The 26,545-nt window shown below is 43.1% G+C and overlaps 1 protein-coding gene across 3 annotated transcripts in view; it reads left to right on the top strand.

Annotated features, from left to right (window-relative positions):
- Window positions 1-26,545, top strand: part of SEMA5B (semaphorin 5B) — a 185,624-nt gene that overhangs the window by 20,517 nt on the left and 138,562 nt on the right. The window contains exon 1 of one of the 3 annotated variants that reach the window (XM_085311014.1): window positions 16,649-16,670. The exons of the other annotated variants lie outside the window; for them this stretch is intronic. The gene's annotated coding sequence lies outside the window, so the exon portion shown is untranslated. Of the gene's footprint in view, window positions 1-16,648; window positions 16,671-26,545 lie in introns of those variants that run through there. 3 annotated transcript variants of the gene reach the window in all.

Below are 26,545 nucleotides of genomic sequence, written 5' to 3'. Positions count from 1 at the left end.
AGCGTACTGTCTGGCAGCTGCTTTAAATCTTTAAAAAGAAACGCAAAGATTTGGCTTCGCTTCGTACCATGTGGGAAAGCAGGATGTGCCTTTTGAAAAGGAGTTAGTCAGAACATAGTCATTTTGAAGGAGTGCAAGTGGTATGGGTCCCGCTCTCTCCTGCCGTAACTGCGGCTCCGGTGCCTCAGTGGCCCGGCAGCGGGGAGGAAGGTGCCTGCCCACGCAGGTCGCCGAGGTGCGAGGGTGCTGTCTGTGTGCCCTGCCTTGTACTGTAATGTAAGTTTTGGAACCAGGCCTGTTTTTAATAATTTGTACCTTTTTCTCAGCTGCTTCCTGTCTAAATAGTGTGCATTAACCCCAAAATGAGCAAGCGTCACAGCAGCTGTCGGTGGATTTTTATATGTTCTCAGCAAAGACCCTCCGAGGAATTTCCTTATTAAGCAGACGAGCTATCAAAAGTGCCTTTTCCTGCCCAAAAGGGCAAGAAGCACAGAGAACTGAATGAATGGTTGGTGAAATTCAGTTGTACTTCAGTGAAACCAGGCCTTAGAAGGAGGCCTCTCCTGCCTGGTGGCTACTGCAAAGAGTGGCAGAATAACACATAATGGTCTTAAATATAAAATCTTAATCATCTTTGCCTGTGACTCTTTTCAAGGTATACTAGTACTTTTGACACGTTGCTGGTTGGCTACTGCTGCCCCAGGAGCTGAGCTGGGCCAGGGAGGGGATTGTAGATGACCATGAGCATAGACATCTTGGCTACCTATGGACAAACTCTAATCTGGCAGGTTGATGAGTGCTGCTTAAGACATCAACGTGTTTCAGACTTGCTTTTGAGGAGAGAAAACATTAAAATCAGTTGAAAGAAAACAGATAAGGTTTATCACCAGGTGCATGTCTAACTTTAGGTGATTGAATAGAACAGACCAGGACTTTTCAGCCTGGGAAACGGATGGAGTGGGCATGTGGTAGAGCTCTAGTAGACAGGCAGGTGGGTGAAAGCAGGTAAGCAAGGAGGAAAGGAAAGGAAGGATGTGGCTTCAAGGAATATATTAACATTAAACATAACATACTATGTTTTGCTTGCTGTAGTGTTTTGCTTTTAGAGAGAAAAATGTGAGAAAGGGAAGAGTGGGGGAATTGTCCTAGAAAAGTGTYGGGACAAGGCATGAGAAAAAAGGAAAGGCAGAACTTGCATTCTTGCAAAGAAGGAAGCAAAATAACCTAATTAGAAACAGAGGATGATGTTAAAGAGAAATACCATGTCTGGGAGGCAGATGAACAGATCATATGAATTAGAACTATTCATTTAACTTAGTGCTAGCACAGAACTGTGCTATATACTTCTATTCCATCTGAACCTGATTTCCACCATTTTTATTCTGAGTCGGTGCCAGAGGGTGTCCTATAATACTACCCCTTGTACAGAATTCAGGAGTGAGGCTCTTTACCGGATCTAAGTCTTCCTGTTACGTTATTCTTTTCCTAAGGGAGTGAAATTGATTTTCAGTAAAGCAGCTGGTTGATTTTTAAGATGCTAGCGCTTGGCTATTTGTTTGATCTGTTGGTTTTCCATGTAGCAGGTTGCCGTCTCTATCCCACCTCTAAATGACTTACACCCAGCCTGGGTGCACGAACTGCAGCTCCACGGCCTCCTGGCTGTTGCACACTGTACCCCTTCTCCAAGGAGTCCCACAGCATTGGCTGATGTTAAAGCTGATGAAAACTGTTGCTTTTCGTTTTCCTTCAGTGGATTTGATTTTTATTCATTTCATCCCTGTCAGGACTGGATGAGTAGGAGAGGAGGAGGCTCACGGAAGCTCTCTTTCATCGCAGACTGGAGTGCGCTCTGCCCGGCTTTCTTTCCCCTTATTCCCCTGAGTAAACCTACCACTCCTTTTCATACCCTTGTACTTTCCTTATGCTTGCTTTTTCTCCCATCATAGCCTTTTATCCTGTTGCCTCGACTCCTTCTTTCGGTACTGAGAGATCCTCAGACTGGAGGCATATCCTATTTTAGTGAATATGTTTGGCAATAGTAAACATCAAAGCATGATCCAGGCCACCAGAGCAGTACATATGCTGGTATTTCTTATATATTCCTGATTAATRTTCACACACTCAAGCCAACCAGTTTCCAAGTTAAAACATTTTTTTCTCTGTCTCTGGCCACTGCAAACTCTTCCTTTTATGTGGAGGGAAAAATGTKTCTTCCTCCCTTTTCTTAAAGGGATTCAGCAGCAATGAAGAGGCTGGGTTAGGAAGCTGGAGCTAACTTTGCTCTTAATACACGGGGTTGAACAGGACGAAGGCTGTTCCCCAGAGTTACCTTGGTTGTGCAGTGCTAGACATTTGTTTGCAGATGATGCAAGTGCACTGCAGATGAAAATGAGAGAATGGTGGTGTCTGGTATCCACTGTTATTTTTTAATACCTTTCGGAAGATAACTTTTATTCAGCAGGAAGCTGGTTATTTGAAACATTGTATCCTTCTTGTAGGTAGGAAGTCTCTGCAGATTTCCAGAAGGCTAYAGGCAAAACAATTAGGGGTGCATATTTTGAGTAGTGCTTTAGAGAGACACTTAGAGCCCTCGTTACGTGTTAGGAGAACAGGAGTTGCCATGCCAGRTGAAACTGGCAGTCGCTCTCCCCGGACGTGCTGTCAGCGGCAGTATCTGGTGTTGGATGCTTTAGGGAAGATGCAAGAAACTTCAACATGCAATGAAGGACTTTCCTCTTGATCACGCCGATCAGACTTGGCTGGTGCCCTGAAGCATGAGGATATATCTTAGACAGTGATTTCTCTCTGTGATTCGTCATGACTAATGTTGTAAGTGAGTTATCTCCGTTACAGAACAGAGCAGCGAGGGAAGCGGAGGTAGCTAATGCCGTATGGCTTGGCTAGATGTGGTATCAGGGGAGATCAGGGTAAACTGAAACGGTGTAGTGGAAATCCTCAATTTTCATTGCATTTATCACTTACAGTCTGTACAGTTAACGTCTTTTCCTTAATTGGATAAATTATGTAAATAATTGACACAAGCYCACAGCCAAATATTGTAACAGTGCACGTCTTCATTGACTCAGAATTAAAATGTGCTTTGCTGTTGAGTTCTTATAGTACATCGCAGAGCAACGTCTTGTATTTTTTCCTCATTACTTAATTAACTTAGTTTTGCTTTTACCTTTGCTGCTTCTGTGTGTTTGAAAGACTGGGACTTTGTTCTCCTTCCCTCGAGCACTGGAGCCAGCAGAACCATCAGTCAGTTTGATGCAGGAACCACAGAGGAGACGGTGGCCACTTGGTWTCCTGTAATTTCATGACCCACCAGCTATTGAGCAGCGAAGTAACACAGAATAGACACAGATGACTTGGCTATAAGATTTCAGTATATAGGATGTCAGCATCAGTTTGAAATATCCTGTTTGGAGAGTGTAAGACATGAGCTCTGCCAACCCTGACGTCACCCACCTAGTGAGGCCACCCTGTGTCAGTTATTCTGGCAGGTGGTTCCCTGAGAGCAAACAGAGATTAAATATCCCAGGGAATTTTATTTTGCTGTGTAAAGCATTATTAAAAAGACCTTTCAAATAAGGCTCGTGTATTGCTTGCTGTCTGGCTGCTTAATGACAGGACGTGGAGCATTTTTGGTTGGTGTCGTACGTGCGGAAGGTGCAGRTGCTGCAGTGGTAGGGAAGGCTCCGGTCTTACATTTGGTGTAGAAAGGCCAGTGCAAGCTATGGTTATGTGGACAAGTCCATTTTCCTCCAGYACTATCATCAGAGTGAAACTGGGCAGTATTGCAAACAGCATGTTGGCCTGCGGCGCAGTGGCCGATTTCACACTGCTGCCCCCAGGTTCAAGGTAGATGTTCCTGCCTCAGCAGAGTCGCTGAGTCACCCTCTTATTTTCTGCACAATGTAATCAGCTTGATTTAGGAGGTCTGGGTATTTTCCATTGTTTCAAAAGTTTCAGCACATGTATTTGTGGATACAAAATAGACTCCTGTAGAAAACTCTCATAATGGCAGGGGCATATTGCACTCTGCATTGAATCTTGTATTCTGTTCTTCTGTGAACTTTGCTGTTTAGGGGATGTGCATCAATAAAATTGTGGTAATGTAGACAACAGCTCGTGCTGAATTGCATGAGATGGAAGACCACGCTGTCCCAGTTTGGCTGCTTCCCCTTCCTGATTTAGCTGGATGAGAGCTGCCCTGTTTTGCCTATGCTGTCCTGCAAGCACACTTTAGGTCTGTGATAACAGTAGCACCTGCATTTTGCAACCTATGTTGGATGCAAAGTGATGCTTGAAAAAAAGAAAAGGCAGCTTTCAAACAACAACAACAAAAGAAGGAAATGGGGGAAAAAAGAGAAAAAGAAGAAAAGGAAATAAGAAGAACATACATGGGTCAGCTGCATACGCAATTTTCCACTCTCTCTTGGAAGAGAGTGGCAAGTCTTTTTTTCCCTCTGCAATTTCAAGCTGCTGAATTGCTCTGGGATCTCTGATTCACCCAAATATCCTTTCCTACACTGAAGTCAGACTCTTAATGTTGCTTATGCACTCTTTTGCAGTTGATAATCCTAAGTCATTTTAACATTTCATCTACTGTCTTTACTCCATTGAACAGAAATAATGGAAAAAAGATAGAGTGATAAAGAAAAACACCAATGGGAAGTGGAATGAAAACTGATTGATGAGACATAATGTGGTTAAGCAACAGATGTTAAGCACCGTTAACTGGTTGTCTTATTATATTGTACCAGAGGTTCATCTTCCCCGACCCTCACAGGCCAAGCAATCCGGACGTGTGTACTGCAAGTCAATGCAAATCAGAAGAAAACATTTGCCTGTAGACTTATAAGGGGCTCTTCAGTTAGACAGTGGTGCTATAAATGCCAGCCTGATCTGATATATTAGTGTATTTGAGCCTAACCGCTCCAGCCTTTTAAACAGGGAAAAACAACAGCTTTAAGTGGCTGTGAGGTTTCAATTACATTTGCACCCTAGAGGGACACAGCGGTGACCTGGTGCTGATGGATTTATGAGTATATTATCTGACAGGAAGGCGGGTTTAAAAACAACTGGTGCAACACATGCTTAGTTATTACACAAAAYTACTTTCTCTGGCTTGGACGTCTCTATTTTTCTCCTGTTGGCAGGCTCAGGTAGTCCAGGGGATTCTTACCATTGATACGAAGATTATTTTTCTTCCAGTTCTTCTAGAAATGGAGAGAAGCCTTTTACTTTGGATGTTATTTCAAAAGCTGAGAAGATTATTTTCTATGAGCAGTCTGAGCAAGAGTAATTTCAGATGTAAAAGGAACAGTTACATCTTTGTGACCACTCTTATATTTAAATCYTTAGGATAAACATGCTTAATTGATATATTGTCTTATCTACACTATATCAAACAAGAATTTGGATTATTTAGCTGGAAGCCATGGAGGATTATTCTTGAAACTTATGAATTGCTTTCTATATTCCTCTGGAGCCTTTTATTCTCTTTTGGGGCTAATCATTATCAAGCAAAGAATTAAATATTGATGGGAAATAATGAAAAAAATGCAAATGGGCTGAAAAATATCCAGTTTTCATGAATTTTGAAGTGTTCAAGTTCAATAATGATATTTTGACTGTTCTCTGATATGTCACAAACCTACATGTGTACCTTTARCACAAAACTACTGTTGTGTGTAATGGTTTTGGTTTTACAGATRTATTCACCATTAACCTATGTGTGAAGACTACTAAGCAGTTTTTAATTAACTTATGTCAAACATGCTGCACAGCAGCACATCAACAAAAAGATAYGGGAAGAACAAATCTTCATTCAGCTCAGATCAATACATGTTCATAATTCATTACACCGTATTAGCAACATCCTACAAAGAAACCTTAACTCTGACCCATGCGGCTTTGCAGACAGCAGCTATCTATTTTACTAATTATTGCAATAGCAGGGATTAATAGGAATACACTCTCAGATGCTTTTGCACCTAGTAGCACTTACTGGTACCCCTATGCCATCTTTCTGCTTGCATTAAATTTTGTGTAGGTTACCTCTAGCCAGAGCTAGGACCTGAACCAAGTTACCTGTGTTTGAGCCATATAAACCCCTTAACACCGTCTTTGATCTATGTTAGCTTTATGGAAGTGGATGGCATGGACCTGAGCTCTGGCTTCATCTGAAGATATCACTTTCTTTAGCAGACCCTGGCTTTGCCTCTTCAGCTCCCTGGTACCTGTCTACCATGCTGTGCCTATGCACAGCTATTCCCAGACCAGTGAACCTGGATCCTTCCTGCAACATTTTGGCCCAGATATTCTCAGGCAAGTTTTGTAGTCATGCTTCTTGCTGCTGTGACAAAGTTGCTAGCAATGTYTCTACCACACATCTTGAAAACAGTATGTCTGTATCCAGTGCAGTAATTCCAGTGCAGATTAGCCCWAAAATGTGAGGAGCTACTCACTGAATCTGGTGAGACTGCAAAACATGATTGGGTTATCCAAAAGAAGGCAGTAYTGAAAGTTTATGAGCTATTATCTTTGTATTCCAATAAGAAGGACATTTTGGAAGGAAAAAAAGCCCCAATACTACCTGATGCTTTACATATTTGAAAATACTCTATCTATCTGTTTTGCTGCAGTGTTGTCTTGGCCATAAGCCTTTTGTAGTGGGGAGAGAAGTGATTGCATCTCTGACARTCTTGGTTCAGATATCCCTGAGTTCCACCACCAAACTTCTTGCAGCTCYCTGGGTGCCAGTACCATGCAGATGGAGGTGTCTGCACTCAGGAGTTGGGAGTCTGATACCTGTACTAAGTGCCCGAAGAGGACCATGCATGGGTGTTTTTTGATGAGAGCTTGTCGTCAGTGCTGCAGCAAGAAGAGGAGAGATGAGAAGAATTAGAGTACAATAGCAGATGATTATATGTTTTTTGTCTCCTAATGTACAGAAGGTGGTTTGACTTTAGTAGCCATCAACTTTCCTGTAAGAGGTCATTCTGTTAGCAGTCTGTGCATGGATCAGTCAGGAGCATGACGTTTGCTTTAAGAATTTTTTCTTATTCYCATTGCATTTCAGGTGGTCACTGAGGCACAAGGACAAGAAAATATGAATGTGTGAATAGCYAGTAGCCACCAGGTTTTGCAAAACTTATTACCTTGATAGAGCTGTGCAGTAGAAGYCATTTGCAAAGCATTTTCTTTAGCTGATCCCAGCTACCCTTCTGAGCAAAACAAAGCAGCTTGGGACAAAAAAGAGCATGAAACTTGTCCRCCCCTGCACTCTCCCAAAATAGCCTTGTGGTGTATACATCAGTGAGCTATTTACCTGAGGAGATGGAGCCTGTGAAGGCAGGGATCTTTCCAGCCCCTCAGTTTGGTGGTGGTTTGAACTTAGTCGACCTCCCCACGACTGCCTGCTTAGCAGCAGTAACACATTTTACTGAGAATATTTGGCAAGGAGGGGTTTTATTTTGTGCTTTCCTGCTTGACAGATGGTTTTTGGTTGGAGCAGGGGTAGAAATTCCCCACAGTAGTTGCAGCGAGACTTGGACACATCCACTGGCATTAATTATAATAATTGTCCTTCGTAATTAGCCGCGTGCCAGAGCTGGAGGCACAACGTCACGTCTCTGCTGACTCYGTCTGATTGTCGGGCTCTTTGGAGGATTGTGCTCCCACAACTGGGAAGCAGATTGTTTGGGCTGGAATTAGAGAGTTGTAGGTAGGCAGCAGCTGCTCTTGAGCTTTTTTTATATGCTAGTTGGATGTGTGAGATCAAATTGGTTGTGTTCTTTTTACAGTCTGTTCAATGGAGGAGGAAGAACAACATGAGCCTTTGTAAGGGTAACAGGCTGTTCTCACAGAGCCTCTGCCTGTTGATGACATTTAAGTGTATTTATGACTGCATACGATAGGTTCCTGTTTCAGTGCAAATGTAGGAAACAACCCTACATGTACCTAGTTCTAGTGGAGACCCCTTTACTCGTTGCATGTCATCCCAATCTGTGCAGGTGKTATTTGGTTTGACCTGAACTTGGTGTAAGCATTTACTCATCAGATGCGGTGCTACTGAAATTACACAGGGCTTTTATGCATTGTAATTTAAACCTGGAGCTGATCCCGTTGTCGCGACCCTCGTATTTAACACATAAACCTGGGCACAAAAYGGAGGGCTTCATCTGAGCCTGAAACTCGCTGATGGTGAAGAACCCAGGCATGCACACTTAGAAAGCAAGTTCATTTTGCCTTAGGATCTCAAAGCATTTCATAAACCTAAGGAACTAAGGTGTGTGTATGAGGTGGAATTTAAAAGAACTGCCTAGGCAATGCTAAATTTAAAAGCCAGAATTCTTGCCTGCCAGTTCTGCCCCTTAATCTCAAACCCACACGAGGTAACTGGCTGATCTGAATGGYACACTTCCTCGCTGGTCAGCGGGCTCAGACTCGGTTACAGCTGTGTGGATCTGRCTCCTACAATACCGTGTGTAAATTGGTGGTTCATGTTCAGGATACAGCATCAAAGCAATATTGAGGTGCTATCCAATTTGTGTGAAGCAACCTGGGCAATGTAGATACTGCCAACCATACAAACCATGCAAAGCTTCAAGATGGATTTTTCCCAGAGACAGTCCTATGTAGTATGCTAGGAGTCCTAGATTATACAGTAATTAACTTCTCAAAGGAAAACACAGATACTCCACTCTATCTGGAGAAGAAATGTGAGGTGGCTGCCAGACCTGAGTTGTGAAAAGAAATTGTTCTGTGTTCATTCTGCCCAGCTAGATCTTTTAGAAATGGCAATAAAGTCATCGTTCTTTTTTCTCTTTGGCTTCATGTCAAGTCAACACTGACACCAGGGATGAATCTGACTCTTTTTGCTCTGTTCAGCCTGGGGATGTAGGAGTGGAATGATAAATCTTACTACGGTGCCTAAACCAAAACCTTCAGAGAAAGCGAGGAAATCTACATTTCCTTCCTGCATCAAGTGCATCAAATGACTTCAGCTTACGATATTATATTACATTATTAAAGCTAAACTCCAAGAGAGCAGGTGGCCCTGTGATGTTATTTCACCTCCCAAGTCTATTGGCAAATCTGTCATCTTAATGTCAAGTGAGAATAAGTTTCTGTGGCTGCAGTCTAGGAGAGTTTCAAAAGCAGGGAATTATTAATGGTAATGGTTATTCTAAATGGTAAATGGTTATTCTAAATCTAATCTAATCTAATTCTAAATCTAACCTAATGGTAAATGGTTATTCTAAATCTTTGTGTTCATAGAAGTTGACTGTGATTTGTATTGTAAAGAAAGGAAAAGGAGACGGTCTTTTCTCTGAAGATTTTCAATTCCCAAAGCAKTTTGAAAGTTTGAGGGAGTTGGGATGCTCTCTTCTCTAAGCTTTAGGGGAACTTGTCTGTGTCCTAACAAGAAGGGTTATTGCTGCAGACTTGGCTCAAGGAGAAGTCATAGATCTGAGCAGGAAATCCTCACTTTTACCTGCCTGCATTATGCATGGTTTAAACCARCTCCAAATTGAAAAGAGAAATTTAAATAGAGAGAAAAGAAACCCCCTATCCAGTGTTTTCAGTATTCAAAACAACAAGGGAAAGAATCTGCATCTCAATCTCATCGTTGTGCTAAAGGAGATGTACTGACTTTGCAGAATGGCTGCAGCAGGTTGTGAATAATGTATGAAAGGGAAAAATTGCTTCCCGGTGCACAGAGAGAATGCAAACAGCTGTGCCGTGCGCCGTGCGCCGTGCGCCGTGCGCCGGGACGCAGGCACAGCAGCCTCGCTGGGCACCCGGGAGGGCGAGAGGAACAAATCCGGAATTCCAGAGCTTCTCCTCCCGCTTTGGCACCAGACCCTAAAAGATAAAAAGAGACCGCTTTAAAATGACTTTTATTACTTACAATTAATTTTTCTTCATTTCCTAGTCTCTTCTTTTCTCTTTTATTGGGCACCTGGCCAGTTAGAGGGGGGGAGAGGGAGCGAGAAACCTACACAAAGAGCCCAAATAAGGAAACACAAGTCTAAATACATGTCAACTATTTTTTTTTTTTAATTTAAACTCAACCTTCTCTTTTTTCAGTGTTGCTGTGTATTTATTGTTGATGAGAGATAGGGATTATTAGACATGGCAAAAGCCGAGGTCACAGTCTTTTTATGCTCCAAACATAATCTTGATTTCTGTCACCTCTGTGGTCACCCACTGCCTCTCATCTCCTTTGGTATGACAAGTCAGGATGTGGTCCAGTACGTGAGTCCTACTTGAGTGCATCGTGGATCAGACCTTTGAAATATTTTAGTCGTCTTTGCCTCCTGGCCAGAAAATGAGACCTGTGCCAAGGTGTGTGGCAGCTTTATGGCGATGCTACATAAGGTTTAGGGCCAGCAGGACATTTCACCCCAAAACAGTCACCCGTCTTTTTCAAAGTGTTAACTGAACTGCGGGCTTTGGAAGAGAAGGGGAATGAACAGAAGCCCGTTACTTACTTAGCTTTAATTTAAATTCAGCTTTAAATCCTACACTCTGAATTTAAACAGATGAGCGAATAGCAAAATAGAACTGGAAGAGCTGTCCCTCATTGCCAGGAGAACCTTTTGTCTGGTGTGGAGAGGAAAACACACACAATTAGTCATTTGTATGCTTTCAAAGCATTGGTTTGATGGTGCCAAACTTTTTTTGACAGATCTTGTCTACTTCAGTTATCTGCCGCTMCAGTTTATGACGTTTCTAGGGCAACTAACATCTTCGCAGTTAAACACCTAGCATATTCTCAGGATTCATATCATGCTCCTCTTGGTGGATCCTTTTCCTTTAGCGCCCATAGATTTCTGTAGCTCAGTTTTCAAAATCACCTCAGTAAAGTATTAATGGTATTGTATTGTATGATCTTGTATGATCACAGGTGAATGATTTCTTGTCTTGGATTTTTGCAAGKCTGATGGTCAGAAAGGCTTTGGCTTTTTTCTCTGTCGTGTTGCTTCATAGTTAAGGGGTCTTGGCCAAGAATATTACATCTAACTCTCTTGAAATTTTGGGGGACGAACATCAGCTTCATTCCTCTGGAAAAAAAGTAGCTGTCTTAGCCTGGAAACTGGGCTTCTCATGTGTGGAACAAGAGAGGGGAAAAGAAAGGTAACAGAAGTGAAGAGCTCTGGGATGGGGCTGCAGAGAGCAGGGAGCATCTGCAGACGGCWCTTTAAGTTGCTTCTGTCAAAGACTCAGTAAATCTCAACAAACTGATGTGAGGTAATTTGGACTGGCAGAACCAGGACCTGAAAGGAAATGAGATTGTCTCCTGACAAATGGAGATGGAAACCTTGCTCTGCAAGCCCACAGCCAGCAGGGAGTTCAATAGGAGGCTGTGATTTCAGAATGCTTGTTCAAATATGTTTAATCTGTGATCAAGAAAGCYATTCTACCATGCTGCTTACAAGAAATGAATAATTTGATTAGGCTGAAATTCCAGATTCTTGGGATAATGTGTATACATACTATAATAATTAAATATATTCAGCTCCAAAGCCAAGTCGTTATTCTTAAAACACTTTCTTGTGAAATATGATCATTTTATCATTTCATGTAGGATGGATGGAGTTAAAGGGTGTAATAAAGCTGTAGCATAGCTGGATGCAGACAAGGCAAGAGGCATGGAGTCGCACTGATGTATTCACATAGACATATGTATATTAATTTTGTGTTTTAGCGGTGTCTGAAAGCTCTTTGACAGCACTTTGAGGCTGGGTCTTGTACATTTGAAAAGCATCTAGCATRTCACATGGAGGCAGAAGCCTAACAAAGAGGCTTGCTGGCTTGTTGGATCATGGGTACCATGATCTTCACCAGACCTTCTYTGTGAGGTGGTGAGTGGGCAAGGAAATGCAGTTAGCTGTTGAAAATAAATGATAAAGTTACTTGTAATGCTTACACTTACAGCTGGAGCCCGTTTGCTAACACCATCCACCCCAGCCACTACTGCTTCCCACTTCCCTGACGCACTCCATTTTCTAATGCTGCCTTGGTATAAGAAGATTATGAATACGATTTTTTATTTATTAACTGCATTAATGTGGCACATAGGAGGTACGTTACACTGGGCACGGTAGAAACACATTTATTTAAACTTGTGTGAAAATTACTAATGAGAAAGGCTGGCTGGCCCAAACTTTAAGCGTTCTGACATCTCTGAATAAAACAACGACATCCCGACAGCGCTTCAAGTGATGATTCCAGCAGAAGCTCCACCAGCTGCTTCCAGAACCTCCTGCAGCGTACCATTAGCCTTCTCTAAATAGTCTATAAAACAGAAGACTTGACAAATGTTAGGAGATGGTCTTTACCCTGCAGTGTTTACAGTCCAAGGCCTTCATCCTTCAGAGAAGCGTCTACTTATGTGATGATGTCCAGTGAGAAGATGTTGTTACTTTTCTTCATAAAATTATGCATGTCTCTAGACACTCAAGACAGAAAGTAAAGGGAGGAGGAAGGAAAACTGTTACTTGCTTTGAAAAAAAGAGAGAAAAGATGAAGGCTTAAAGTGGAAAGGACTTGCCTGAGGCCATGCAGAAAGTCTGTGGCGAAGCCCTGAATTGAAACCAGACGTTKGGAGCCTATGACAATATTCTTTAACAAGAATTTAACAGGGAGATGTTTTTCTTCAAAGTTTGTTTTCTCCTCCCTTTTGAAATATCTTTTGGTTCGCTTTTTCTTTTGTTAAGGATATTGAAAGAAAGGCACGGGGTGGGGGCGGGTTCAAACAAAAATAATCCATTCAGGAATCCAAGCTTTGGGAAATTTGCTGGGGGTTCTGATTTACTACGAGCAAGAAGAACTGCTCTAATTCCAGTTCCTAGGCAGGAACCCCCAAGATTGCAAGAGTCTATAAATATTTGCTTTATTTGCAGTGAAGAGTAGAGGAAGTTCTGTGTTAGGTTAATTTAGGCTTCAATATAGGCTATTTATGTACTACCTCCTGGGACCACCTCTGGTTACTGAAAGAGTGACCTTATTGGAAACCAACAAGTAGGTCTGCAGTTAATTATAAAGGATTCAGAGCTCCCTGCACAACACTCACAAAGGTATTTTTGTAGATGATGTTATGTGTTTTTATTTAACAGCTCAAATTAGGAGAGCTAAAACAGATGGTGTACTTCTTGCTGCTCTCTGAGAGCACCTATAGAAAGACACTGATAATAACTGAGAGAGGCCAAGACTAATAGGTCAGGAGTAATGGCAAAGATCAGGCTGTCTGGGCTCCCTAATTAACATCTGAAAGCAATAATGAACTGATCAGTGGGGTCAGCAACAGGTGATGCTGTTTAGAAGGGGAGAAAGAGGTTTTTGTCTGTCTCCTGCATTTGGAAGAATTTGCTTAAAAATTTTTGTCCTTTTTTTTTTTCTTTTTTTTAACTGCGTGATAATGACAGTGACTTAATCTAATCTAAATGGAGTCTTTGGAGGAAAACTACTCCAGGACTTTTCCACAATAATTTCCTAAAGGAAAGAAGAACCTCTCTGAGTAAAGTTCAGAATAATGTCTGTAAGCTGACTTTTGGGGCAGCAAGTTTGTACACGGGAAGATGCTCCTCTGGGGCATTATAGGAAATGATTATACCAGATTTTGTTCATCAAGGCAAAGTAAGCTAAATCAGAAACAAGACGAAGCCCTTAGGAGGGGGAGGATCATATTCAATTTAGAGAGGCAACTGTGATAATAATTAAAGCCCAGATGGAAACCTTTGAATGTGTCTGGCGTCTGTGTATCCACTGTGTTTTTTCTGTTAACTTGACATTATAAAAGGAGCGCCCAAAGAATAAAGAGATAGTGTTTGAAATTTCATCAGTCATGCAGTGTCCCAAATTTGATTTATTGTAAACAATCTTCAAAAATTGGTTTGRGTTTATATGATACAGGCAGAGAGTTTTTCTCAAGTGGTAATTCACAAAGAGAGAAATTGTACGTTATTTGTACATTTGTCTTTGCTGAAACGCAGTCAGGATTAATCACACCATTTGCCAGTTCTGACTGTGAACCTCTTGTACTTCGGACATATGGAGAGAATTTTATCCTGCTGCTATAAACTCTGCAGCAGAGTGCTATGCTGTTTACTTCATGAGGAAAATTACGGTAAGATTTCAGTAAATAAATTCCATACAATAGAAAAATTAATGCAAAAATCAAGGATTAAAGAGGGAAAAGTTGCCCTGCTTTTTTCTGCTAATGCCGAAGCTAAGAACAAATTATGGTATTGTGTGGAAACCCTTTAAAGGGTTAGAAAAATGTGAAGGGTTATTTGCTATTTCAGCTGAACAGAGGGGGAAGCGGTTGGCTCTTGTGTTGCTCGACGGATACGCGCAGGGAGCCTAGAGTATCTCCTGTCTTGTGTTTGAGACGTTACTTCTATCCGTTTGGAGCAGACAGACTGCTTCCAGTCCAAAATCATCCAACATATGCACTACTTTATGTCTAGTACAGTGAGGTATGTTSTACTAAAAGATTAAATGCTGCCACTTGAGTCGTGGAGACCTGCAGCCCAGTAGTCTATTTCATCCTGTTTTTTGTGGGCCAGCATCAGGGTGCCAGAACTACCCTAGCAAGTCAGAACAGCAGCGAAGAGCTCGTTGTTGAGAATAAATCAGATGTGCCCTCCTCCCCAAAAAATAAATAAAAAAGAGAGAAGAAAAAAAGAAAAGCCATCTTTTGCTGAAGTATTAGATCAATTTTTCCCATGTCAGCTGTAAACATGTATTTAGGGGCTTTTGAAAATATCTCTTACTCCCTAGACAGACCCTCTCACTAGCAACTTTGTGATATTACAGTTGCAGGCAAAACTATCGTTAAGCATGTGTAATTAGCAGCATTATTAATGTTTTTTAACGGTATTAACTGCAGGCAGTGGTGTTTTCTCTGAGTTTTCATTACCTGAATTCTGATAATGGCTTGCATCCTTTGTGCTAAATCTGTGTTGCCAAAATACTTTTGGTGTTTTTCACTTTAAGACTATCCCTATGTGGACATATTTCCTCTACATAAGTTGTTAGTCTTCATTATATATATATATATATTTTGCATTGAAAGACATGGAACCTTCTTTTACAGTCTGTGTTGTGAAATAACAACAAGAATGCCACTTTCTTAAAAATAGGAAAATTTATTTTAAATATTTGTAGAAGAGCTCTGCTTTTAATCCACCTGATTCATGCATAAGGTTCCTGCTGTGCCGGAGCTTCCTGYGAGCGGTTCAGCGTTGCCGAAGAGAACCGAAACGCTGGGGCGGACGACTCGTGGATCTGAGCTCGACTAAATTGAGTTTCAGACCTATATATATATATATTTTTTTTTAAATCTGCATTTCACCTGCGCGTGTGGAGTTGGAGGAGCCGTGTCCGCGGGCGGCGGGTTTTGCGCGAGCAGCGGGGCGGGGGCGGGCCGCCGGTGCCGCCTCGGGAGCGGGCTCCCGGCGCCGGGGGCTGCCCTCAGCCCTGCGGAAAGCCGTGAGAAGCCGCCCGGCTGCGCCCGCGCCGCCCGCCGCTAGCCCGGGCCGGACCACCTTCCCAGCCAGCTTCTCACTTGTCACCCTSTAACTTCGCTTAAAGGCAACCTAACTGGAATAATAATAATAAAAATTCCCTTCTTTTCTTTTTACCTAAAACTAACATCCTGTAGGACCGCTGGTTATATTTATGGCTCCGATACCTCCGCGGTTCTTTCGTCTGCACTTCCGTCGCTGCTGCGGGAGTAGGGTCTGCATCTTACCTCGGCGTACGTAAGCGGACGCTTGAGAGATTTATAATGGGAAAACGCTGACAGTTTCTTAATTTATTGCAACGCTGATGGGCGGCACTGGAGCTCCTGAGGGCTCCAAACCTTTGTTCTGCAGGAGAGGTGGTTTCTAATGCGCTTGGTCTGCTGCATTCCCCCCCCCCCCAGATGAATGGGCCGAGGTTTGTGAATATTGCCATATTGCTGCGTTTCCCCCTGGTATTTTAAAAGCTTTTCGCTTCCAGGACTTCCCATTGTTGCAATTTATAAGGGGTTTCAGGAACTTCGCAGCAGAAGGGCTTTTCATGTGAGTTGGCTTCTTTTTTTGTGCTGTTGTTCTTTCGCTTCCCCACCTAGAGTATCTTACATATTCATCGTCATACCGGATATTCAAGCAGCAGTCTCAAGCCTGCGAGCCCTGGTACTTTGCTGTGTCCAAAAAATGTGTGGGCCTGGAACAATACCTGCTATTTAACTTATTGGAGGAGAACGCCGGGAATCTGCATAATGGTCGCACACAGAAAGCGCTTTATCTTCGCGAGTTAGTGAGTCAGTTTAGGGGTATTCTATTGGCCAAAGCTTTCAGCGAAATTATGCACGGTAAATTAATGAAGGCCGTCTGAGGTATTATTGTGTGTGAATGCACATGCCACTGGAATCAATGGCTGGCTGAAAAAAGTTAACGGTCATTAAGCGGTGGTTAAAGAGGCCGGTGGACACAGCCTTCCTCCCTCGCAGGGTTCTGGTTGGATTAGGTGAGGACAGAGATTGCTATTTGCCTGGAGGCCATAGGACAACCCAGGCTTTGTGCTTCATCTCCTCATTTATATTGGCTCCTTTCTGGCACTGGCAGATTTACAAGAGCCTGCAAGGACCATCTCATAAGCAGGTAAAGGCCTTTGCATCRCTTGTCCTTATTTTAGGAGTGGTTGGTAACGGGGTGTCGAAGGGGGGCAGCTGAAATGGTTTCAAACCACTGAACATCTCAAAGGGGGTGTGAAATGGAGCTCTTTAATGGAGAAGTTGTGGCGGAGAGGCTACCGTCTGGCTTTAGGTAATGCCATCCTGTCTGCCTGCATCCAGCCTTTAAAATACATCTCATGTGCGTAGTGGAGTATTGCCTTAAATTTAGTCTCAGATAGCAAGTAAATTGAGCGCTGTGGCAGACCTAACCATTATCCGGTGGGATATGAAGTGGAGCGCTAAGCTCCAACTGAAGTTTGGACAACTCTGGACCGTTATTGGCAATTCAGCTGTGAATTTGGTATACACAAAATGTAAGTGACAGGAGCTATTTCCTGGGCACCTATATCCCCTTGGGCTGTGTCCTTTCCCTTGAGCAGTGTAGGTTTTTTTCTAGATTGTGTTTTAATACAGTGATTCTGACTGGAATAAAGTGCATGGAGAAAATTAATGATTTGATATCACCTTGGTKCTGCCAAAAGAAATATAAAAGAATCTTTGATCTAGGGGCCTTCAGAAAGTAAGCTGGACCAGTTACTGATGCTTACTTACTGACCTAAGTAAGTGATAAAGCGCCTGTGTCGAAGTTTAATTAGTCTTGATCAAGATACGTTTTTAAGATTTAGAACTAGTGGCCTTTTGAAGAAGAAAGGCTTCTGGTTGTCATTTATGCCACAACATGTCCTTTTATCATACCTCATACATCTCCAGCAGGAACAGTTTTTATTTTAGAGGAAAAGAGAAATGGCTCATTTGATGGAGATTAGCACGGACAAGCTTACTAATATCTGAAGACAATTTCTCCGTCTTACCTTTTTCCCTATTTCCTATCCCACAGAGATTACCTCAGCCTGCCGTTGTTAGTCACTGTTATTTATATAAAGACATGTAATGCGTTTGTGCTTGCGGGGCCGTCTGTGACGGCGCGTGCAATTTCAGACTGTAGAGACTGGCAGGACTTGCTGTGAAGAATCGCTTTCCACTGACAGCTTTATCCGGCCTCTAATGTGTCATTGCGTGCGACTTTCAATTAATCATGCAATAACAAAACATTGCGTCTGGCGACAACGACGTGCCCATCAATATCGAGAATAAGTCTCGGCTTTATGAGCACAAGCGCWGTCGCGGTCCCCTGCCCGCTCTTGCACTTTAATCAGGAAGTTTCAGTGGATCGGGAACATTTCTCTCTTCCCCTCTCCCCCATCGTCCTCCGCTGTGATCTATTAAGCTGCAATCCATAATGTCTCGTGTCTCCATAACAGCCTAATGGTGTGCGGTTTTAAATGATTGCATGAATTTGACTTTGGCTCGCTCTGCCTTGACCTTGGTGTCTTCAGTGGCTTCCCCTCCCTCGGTTTTCAAAGAGGGAGTGGGGAGCTGGGAGAGAAAATCAAAGGGTGACAGAATKGACTTGAGAGATTTTTCACGGAAGGTTTAATGTTGCTCTTTRAGGAAATGGGGGAGAGAGAAGGTAAGAGAGAAGCACAGGTTTGTCAATTTGCAGGAAAAACGGCATCGTGCTGTCGAGCATAACTGGTTCTGCAGACTGAAGCCTGCCACRTGCTGGACCTCATTGGTAAGCAGGGTGGAAATTGTGCAGTAATTCTTCCTCTTGCTCAGTCTCCCATTTATAGTAAGATCGCGAAGTAATGTATCAATTTAAGTAAAATCCCCAAAGCTCTGAGGCTCGGTGCTCTGGGCCACAAAGAGGGATGGACCCTGGTCCCACCTGCCAAGTGTGAGTTCTGTTACTATGTTGGACCAAATTTGGGGATAGAGTCTTACTTCATTGAAAATCATGGTCTTTTTTCAATTGCTTTTTATTGGGTTGGAATTGGAAGCTTTATGCCTTAGGTAGCATAAATAAAAGGGCTTGGTTGTAATCAATGGGATTCCTTTATTTTTATTTTTYCTCGGAAGGAATTTAATGTTTAAGAAGTGATTGGATAGATAGTGTTGTAAGACTCTCTTGAGCAGCCTGAAAGCTGGTTTACAGCAGCACGTCCGCATGTTGTGTGAAAGAGAGGAACCTATTTTTATAGCACTTCCTATGTAGGAAGACTGTTTGAGAACTGGTGACACGTCTGACCAGTTGCCTTGAAAAGAGCACTCTGAAAGAGGCATCTGTGTTTGTCCTGGATTCTGATGATAGCTTGTTGGGAGTGTTGGAATACTTTCACTTTATATAAATGAAATGCAAAAACCTTGGGAGTTCTGAGGAATAACAACCAGGTTAATAGCTCCTTGGGGAGATCTCCCTTCCCTGGCTAGCTCAAGTCTCCTTGTTGTCCCTGAATTATCAACGAAACAATAAAACCATAGCTAATCAAGGGTTTATCTCAAACCTGGTTGTTCTGAGGCAAATCCGCTTTTATGCCAGTGCCATGCAAGTATCTCATCCCCTCTGGGCGATGTGACTTCTGCCAGTTGGCAGCAGCATTGGTTTTGGTTCTTTAATTAACGCTAAGCCCTGTCTATCCTGCTGTATGAGTGGTAGATCCTACAAGATGCCAAACTTGCTAAGCTATGTAAAATAACGACCTCACATAGGCAGGAGGGCATTGAGTACCACGAAAGGTGATGTCTTTGGTGATGAGACTGATCCTAGGCAGTTGCAAACCAGCACGGCGCTATAAAGCCAGCTACTGCCAGGTGGGGGTCTGCCTGTTCGCATCAAGGTTTTAGGTCGAGCGAAGGAGTTGTGTGGTGGCCACTTGGATCCTCCTGCACACAGCGGAGGCTTCCGAGCGGGAGGGTGGGTAATCAATTTCTCATTCCCAAATTATTTTTCCAGAATCCCCGCAGTATGGTGTTTGAGTAACAGAATAATCTTCTCGCTATTAAGTGCCTGAAAATCAGCAGTAATTACCTTAGTGCAAATTCTTCCCTTCCTCTCCCCTTTGCTGAAAAAAACAAACAAACCCCCTCTCTCGGCGGAGGAAATGCAGGTGGAGGGCGTCTCTCCCTCCTTAGCCAAGTCGTGTACAGACTACGTCTTTTTTTTTTTCCCCCTTTCAGTTCTGTGAATAACATAATTGCTTTGTTATCCCTCAGGGGATTTGTAATATTAACATTGGTTAATGACATTAATTCAAGTTTTTACCATTAATAAAATGGCATTGCTTAAAATTAAGCATTACATTTCAATTAGTAGTCGATCGATGACTTTAATAGTCTGGAGCATTAAAGTGATATTTTTTTTAATTTCTTATTAATTTTTTATTGTATCATGCTAATTTCCAGAGAGTGATTGAAAGCCCAGCTGATCCAAGTAACGACCCTATCTGCCATGTTTCTTAAGGGAACTTTCTCTTTTATGACATTATGCAAAAAGGTCACATTTCCACAAAGCAGGAATCTGTTTCAGTCACCTCCTGAATTCATTATCATCCTTTTTACTTTTTAACATGAGGCATGTGATATACAGGCACCCCAGGTGGACATGTTTAAATTAATCTAGTAATAATTGATTCAGAAGAGATTTGGAGGACAGAATTTGCATAAAAGCCATAATGAGAGTAAATCCTCCAAGGCCAGACTGAACAGCTAAGTCCCTGAATAACTTACATTTTTCTAAACTAATTTGGTTATATATGCAGCATAGGGGTGTGGGGGTTGGAGTGCCATGTGATTGGAATTCATTACAAATAATTTATCTTTTCCAGAAAACTTGGCGTAAGAGTGCGTTAAAACGGTATGAACCACCAAACACTTGCTCAGACCCTGCCCCTGGAAGATGATGACAAGATTTCTGTCTGAGGGCTGGTTTGGCTTCTTTAAAGCATTTCCAAAGAGGAGAGCTGGCAACCTGGGGCTAGGATACTCCACTTAACAGGCTGCTTCTCCCAACTAGTGATGTTTCTTAGAGCATATTCTACACTGGAGTGTAGCTGGACATTGGATAGAATCAACAACGTGTGTGTGGAGGAYGATCCAAGCTTTTATTCTCAGATATTCCTGCCTTTGGTTCCAGCATGGAGCTGCTCAGCTGGGTAGCAGACCGTAGGGTTTGTATGAAATGCTGGATTGCTTTGATGTCTCAGAATTTAGGGAGAGGGATATCTTACAGCACTGGGACCAAACTATATATTTCAGGAAAAGTAAATGGGTGGGCGGTGAAAATTATGACCCCAGGTCATTAGAAGAACGCAGCCAGGGGCTTGCTGAAGGATCACTCTAGATTCACCTTGTTTCACATTYTCATTGCCTAAATACCTTCGTTGAGAAAAGGGCTGTAAGGAGCTTTCTGTGACCAAGTATAGTAATTTCTGTGTTTTTAGGTTGGTGAGCTTTGATTAGCAACTAAYGCACCCTTTTGATATCAGGGAAGTTGCAGAACATGTTTAGTGGAGGAGAATTCAGCTCAACCCTTTTTTGGAAGTTACTGAATGCCAGGTATTTTTTGGGGGGGGACGTTCTGGGGAAAATATCACTGCTGTTTTCAGCAGCTGAAGAATTGGTCCCATTTCATTTACATGGCTCACAAATCACAGGTTATTACAGATTGCTGTGGGTATTTGCTGCGTTGCTTTCTTTTCGTTCTGTCTTGCAACYGGTAGGTTTGGGAGGACGCTGCCGTCCCATAGAGAACCCCACTGCAACGTGAGAGGCAGGGCAGAGCRAACAGCCCTGCTGCTCCAGCAAGAGCAAGAGTTAACACAGCCCAACAGGTAGCTGCTGCTGCGAGAAATACGGAAAAAGTCGGGCATGGCAGGAGAAAAAAGAGTTTCGTTGATGATGATTATTTTGTCTGTTCACGTTTGGGGCATATATTGGCCATTTGAATGCTTTCTAGCCAAAGGCTTCTCTATGATAAATGATGCATTGCAGAGCCAAAAAGACACTGCAGCAAGACGTATTCTTGTTTCGAAGCAGGCTGAGACTTGGAGTGGCACTACAGCAATGCCTAACGCTTACTCTCTGCGAGCTACAATTAAGCCACGAGCCTGTGTTTGTTACGAGGCAACAGGTAATCACAGACCTTCGACGCAAACTAGCAGGCTGCGGTTTCCATCTCCTGCATGGGCAAGCGTTCAAGGCGTAACATTTCTCATCCTGCTGTTGCAACTTATCAGTATATGAAGGAGCTACTGTGAGCTGTGTCATGGGTTTGTGATGGGTACCAACCACCTCTGACCTGGGGGCATGGAGCTGCATAAGAGAGGTAGGAGGGTKTGTGGGACGGAGCTGAAGAAGGGGTGGATGACAGGAGCTAAAGACCTGGAGCATGCACTGGAGTCTTCAGATTGGGGAAAAGAAAAAAAAAAAGCTCTGTGGAAATTCGAGGCCATATGTTGTGGCTGACTCTCAAGTGGGAGGTTAGCAGGTGCTGAGATTTCATGGCTCCGTTCTCATGTGCTGAAGACCTAAATACGGAGATAGTTTTAGGTCACAGGCAGAAATAGGATTTCTTAAAATTTCCTGTTCTTGGTGTTTTCCCAATTGTGCAGTTACAAGGCCACCACAGTGGCTGCTACAGAGTTTAGCAGGGTTGTCTGTCTGCTCAGCACAGTCTGGGTGCTGCACTTGTCCATGGCTTGCCAGCAAAGAGCTCAAGAGAGAGCTTGCAAGGTACCAGCCTATAGTAGGTCTACTRCAGTCTGGAGTCACTATCCCTAACTTCTTTACTAACATCCCATCAGATATCTCCAATCGGACCTGTAATTAAAGCTGAATAAGCAAACAATGCCAGTAAAACTAGGGTTGGTACTCCAATAGCTTAAAAGTCAAGGATATTTACAGTTTGCATATTAAACTAGGAGAAAAAGGAAGGCCCTGTGTCAAAAGCATTTGGAAAAGTCAGGGAGACTTGACTTCATTTTCTGATTCTATTAAAACCAAACTGCAATTACTGGTGACTGAGTCACTGAATTGTGTCATGCCTCAGTTTCCCAGCAGTAATGTCATAGTTGCAGTTTGGAAGTGTATGAGCTGCAACACAACGTGTCTGGAAATCAGTAGAAATAGCTTAGTGTCTCCAGACAGTCAGGCTTCAGAGTGTGTTGAAACAACATTGGTTACACAGCACGGTGTTAGGGGCTGTAGCTCTGCAAATAATTTGCAAATATAGAAGCCATTTCCACGTTGTGCAGGGAAGCGACTTGAAGAAGAGCAGCTGCATTCATGATTTCAGAACATCTCTGTAATCTTAAGGCATGGGCCTATAGACTTGAGTACCAAATCTCCAGCCAGAAAGAGCCCTGGTGACGACCAGACTTTTTGCRGCAAGCCTGATGCTGAATCGACTGTGCTTGCACTGTGTACTGGGCTGCATGTGAACAGCCTGCCTGGCACACTGGATTTACTGCAGAGGACTCTACCTCACACGTACGGCGAGAGCAGAGACTGTGCTGCAAGCAATGCAGAGCGCTGGGCACCCAGCCCTGCTGTGCACAGGGTGCCTAGAGTAGTTATTCTTGCTGCTGTCCTGTGGGCCCTGGAGACCCCTCAACGATTGGACTGTGTGTAATGGTCAGTTGAGCAGTCTTTTTCATAGACTATCCAGAAGCTTTGACTGGGAGCCAGGAGCTCCTGATCTCCAATCCAGGCTGCAGGAAACTTTGAGTCTGCATCTCCATGATGCTAAGTACTGTAGCATCCATTGCATGCTGCTAACTGTGCCGTTGCAGATGGGAGGCTGTCTTCATGCCTCTATTTCACAGATGCAACATATGAGAAATAATTCCATAATCAGTCTCTAAATCCCAGAATCACAAAAAATGCTTTACTTTGACATCACTGTTGATAGTCTCGCAAAGAGGTCAGTCCGTGAYCAGCAGGTCTTTCCAGTCCTACTATAAAGGTAGTCTTCTAGAGAACTGTTGAGGCATACCACTGGGGAAATAAATGTGTGTAAGCTTTCATTGCCAAATACGATCTTGGGATAAACAGAAGACTTCAGACTCCAAGGCACCTTCACAAGTGCTAAATTCATACCCCAAACAAACCCTAACAAAATCTCTCATATCTTTATATTATATGTAGCCAGAAAAAGAAGTTCTAGAGCCCTTTGGCGAGGGCCTCTTGAAGCACTTGGGGAAGCACTCAATGTGTGGTCAGGTTAGCACTGTTCAAGAGTAGGTCTGAGTGTCAGCAGAACAGATATTTATTTATGCCCACTGGGTTTGGCAGGAACCCAGCAGTACAGTATATTTTACTCTGTTACACAGGCTTTTATTGTTGAATCAGCTTTATTTAATGAAAGCTTTCTATAATAGGTTCCTGTTCTGGAGGGCCTCCTCTAAAGGTGAGGAAACACTTCAGTTTCCAGGAGCATTCAGCCATTAACTGCTCTGCTGAGGCCAAGTAAGCAAGTGGTGGCTGATGATAGCTCATTGGGTTTATACACTAGTCCATAAAGAAGTGGCCTGACACGCACYTATTCATTTCATACTGAGCCTCTATTGAAGATTTTCATTCTCTGTTACCTAATCCAAGTGAAAACATTTTGTGGGCTTGGTTTGAGAGCTTGATCTGTCTTGGGTGAATTTGAACGGCAGTCAAATAATGCTTTAGAAATAAAATGCCCCTAAATACAGTATCCGTATTCTGTGTGATAGAGTCCTAAAAATCATAGAATCACAAAATAGCTGGGATTGGAAGGCACCTCTGCAGATCATCTTGTCTAACCTCCTGATCAGGCAGGGTCAGCTAGAGCAAGTTGCCCAGGGCCACGTCCAGCTGGAGTTTGAGTATCTCCAAGGATGAAGACTCCACAACCTGCTTGGACGACCTGTTGCTGTGTTCAACCTCCCTTCATAGTGAAGACATGTTTTCTTATGTTCAGACAGTTTCCTGTGTTTCRCTTTGTGCCCATTGCCTCCTGTCCTGTCACTGGGCAACACTGAGAAGAGTCTGGCTCCAATTTCTGACTGTAAACTATTAATATTCAGCTCTGCTACAGTCTTCATGAGCYGTGAACCTTAGAGTATATTAGGTTAAACTGATTTCTCCTTTGCAAAGAGTTAACTGAATTATTTATATATATCTACATAACAGGAAGGTTTCAATAAAGGAACTTGTATTGCCAGATCTCGATTGTTTTATTCCTGGTGTAAAAGCTACTCTGATACTGTAACTGGCACGTTACAGATGCTGTGAAAGGGAGGAGCTGAGAGTGATGCAATGGTTAGGATGGAGCTCAGGTTTCTACTTTGCCACAGGAGAGCATATTACCTGCACACTCTTGTGATCCTCCCTGCTGCTGAATTGCAGGGTTTTTTTAAATGATAACCCTTGGATTATATGCATGAAAATGTCGTCCTGTCTTCCTGGGGTGAGAACAAGCTCACTGTGAAGATGTGTGTTGTAATGAAGGCCATGGGAATCTCTTAACAAGGTAGACGCGAGGGAGCRTAACAAAACCCAACCGGAGCAAGAACTGCAAAGTGTAACTGGTCGTGAAACTGGAGGTACTCAGAAGATCGTAGGGCGATTTAATTAAAGCAAAACAAGACCTCTTCACAAACTCATCTGATCACTAGTTTGACCAATCAGTCCCATGCCCTTGCCTCAAAATAAATAAATGAAAATACACTCAGCGTGCAGGAGCCCAGTCTACAGGTGTACATGGGATTTGACGTGAGGACGTGCAACTGCAGTGTCATTTTTTGACGAGCACAGTGGAGAGCTGAGCGCACTGACGTGGCCGGGGACAGAGGGAAAAGCTGTGCCTTTTTCTTCGATAGTGTGAAACAGCCTTTGGAGCTAGTCCGATGGAACGAATTCCAGCTGGTGAGGGTGGTAGGGGAGGGCRAAGAGAGGCGTATGAATAGAGAAAGGACCGTGGTTTTGTTGGCCTTGGCGTTCTCGGTTTTCTAGGGCAGAGCTGCCTGTGCCAGCTTGTCATCGCTTCATTGCTGAGCTGCCTTGCGCTGCAAAGTTTATATTTATTGCCTTTTTTCTTACAGTACTTTTCTGAATATTTTGGTATTCACCTCTTTCCACTGGTCATCTTCTCTCTGTCATTGTATTCTAATAAAATCATAACTATGCCGATCACAGAAGAATCTGAATGGAGGAATTAATGCGTTTTTTCGGGAGGTTCCTTTTTTTAGTCTTTTTTAAAGGCATCTCTTCTCTTTAAAATGAAAGATGAAGYGTTTTCTTTTATCCTTAAACTTCACTGTCACATTTTATTAAGTCAAAATGAGAGTTATAGTCAGAGGAAAGCAGGATATGTATTCCTGGTACAGCCATTTTTAAAGTGTGCTTTGTTTTAAAGCCTTGAAGATTGATTGAAGGTATTTTTCTTTTAGACATGGAGCTTTAGTCAAAGGGGGCCTGATCTGAGTTACCCTCTGTAAATCAGGATTAGTTCCTGGGAAATCAATGGAGTTACAATGATACAATGCAGGGTGAGTTGGAAAAGACTCATGCCCCAAGAATGAATGAGGGAGGGACTGTGGGTGATCCCCTGAATGCTGCGCTTGTGCAAGAGAGAGAAGCCACGAGGCAAGGCAGAATTATATGCTACCCCTATCAGGCTGCGCTGGAAGGGCCTGGGTGAGGAATGGGCCTGTGGCAGCGGGTTTGTGCTCATATGGATGGTGTGGTTGCAAATCTCAGCTTGGGCGATGCGTTTAGCATGCAGATCTCCTTTACCGAGAAGGATCAGCGCTTCCCTTCCAGTGCCACCAGTTACGGCTGGGGAGGTGCATGAGCAAAGAGATCCTGATTTAAGAGACAAGAGGATGGTGGCAAAAGTGGTGCTCTACAAAATACCTCTCTCTGGAGCATATGTCACTGGATCCAATGGAGCCTGAACGGGTTGACCTTTTTGGCGCAGGGCCAGAGGGATTC

Source organism: Rhea americana, unplaced genomic scaffold, assembly GCF_003343005.1.
Source record: "Rhea americana isolate MKP2758 unplaced genomic scaffold, rheAme1 scaffold_33, whole genome shotgun sequence".
In the NCBI taxonomy this organism is placed as follows: domain Eukaryota; kingdom Metazoa; phylum Chordata; class Aves; order Rheiformes; family Rheidae; genus Rhea; species Rhea americana.
This window is presented reverse-complemented; position numbering and strand designations above follow the sequence as displayed.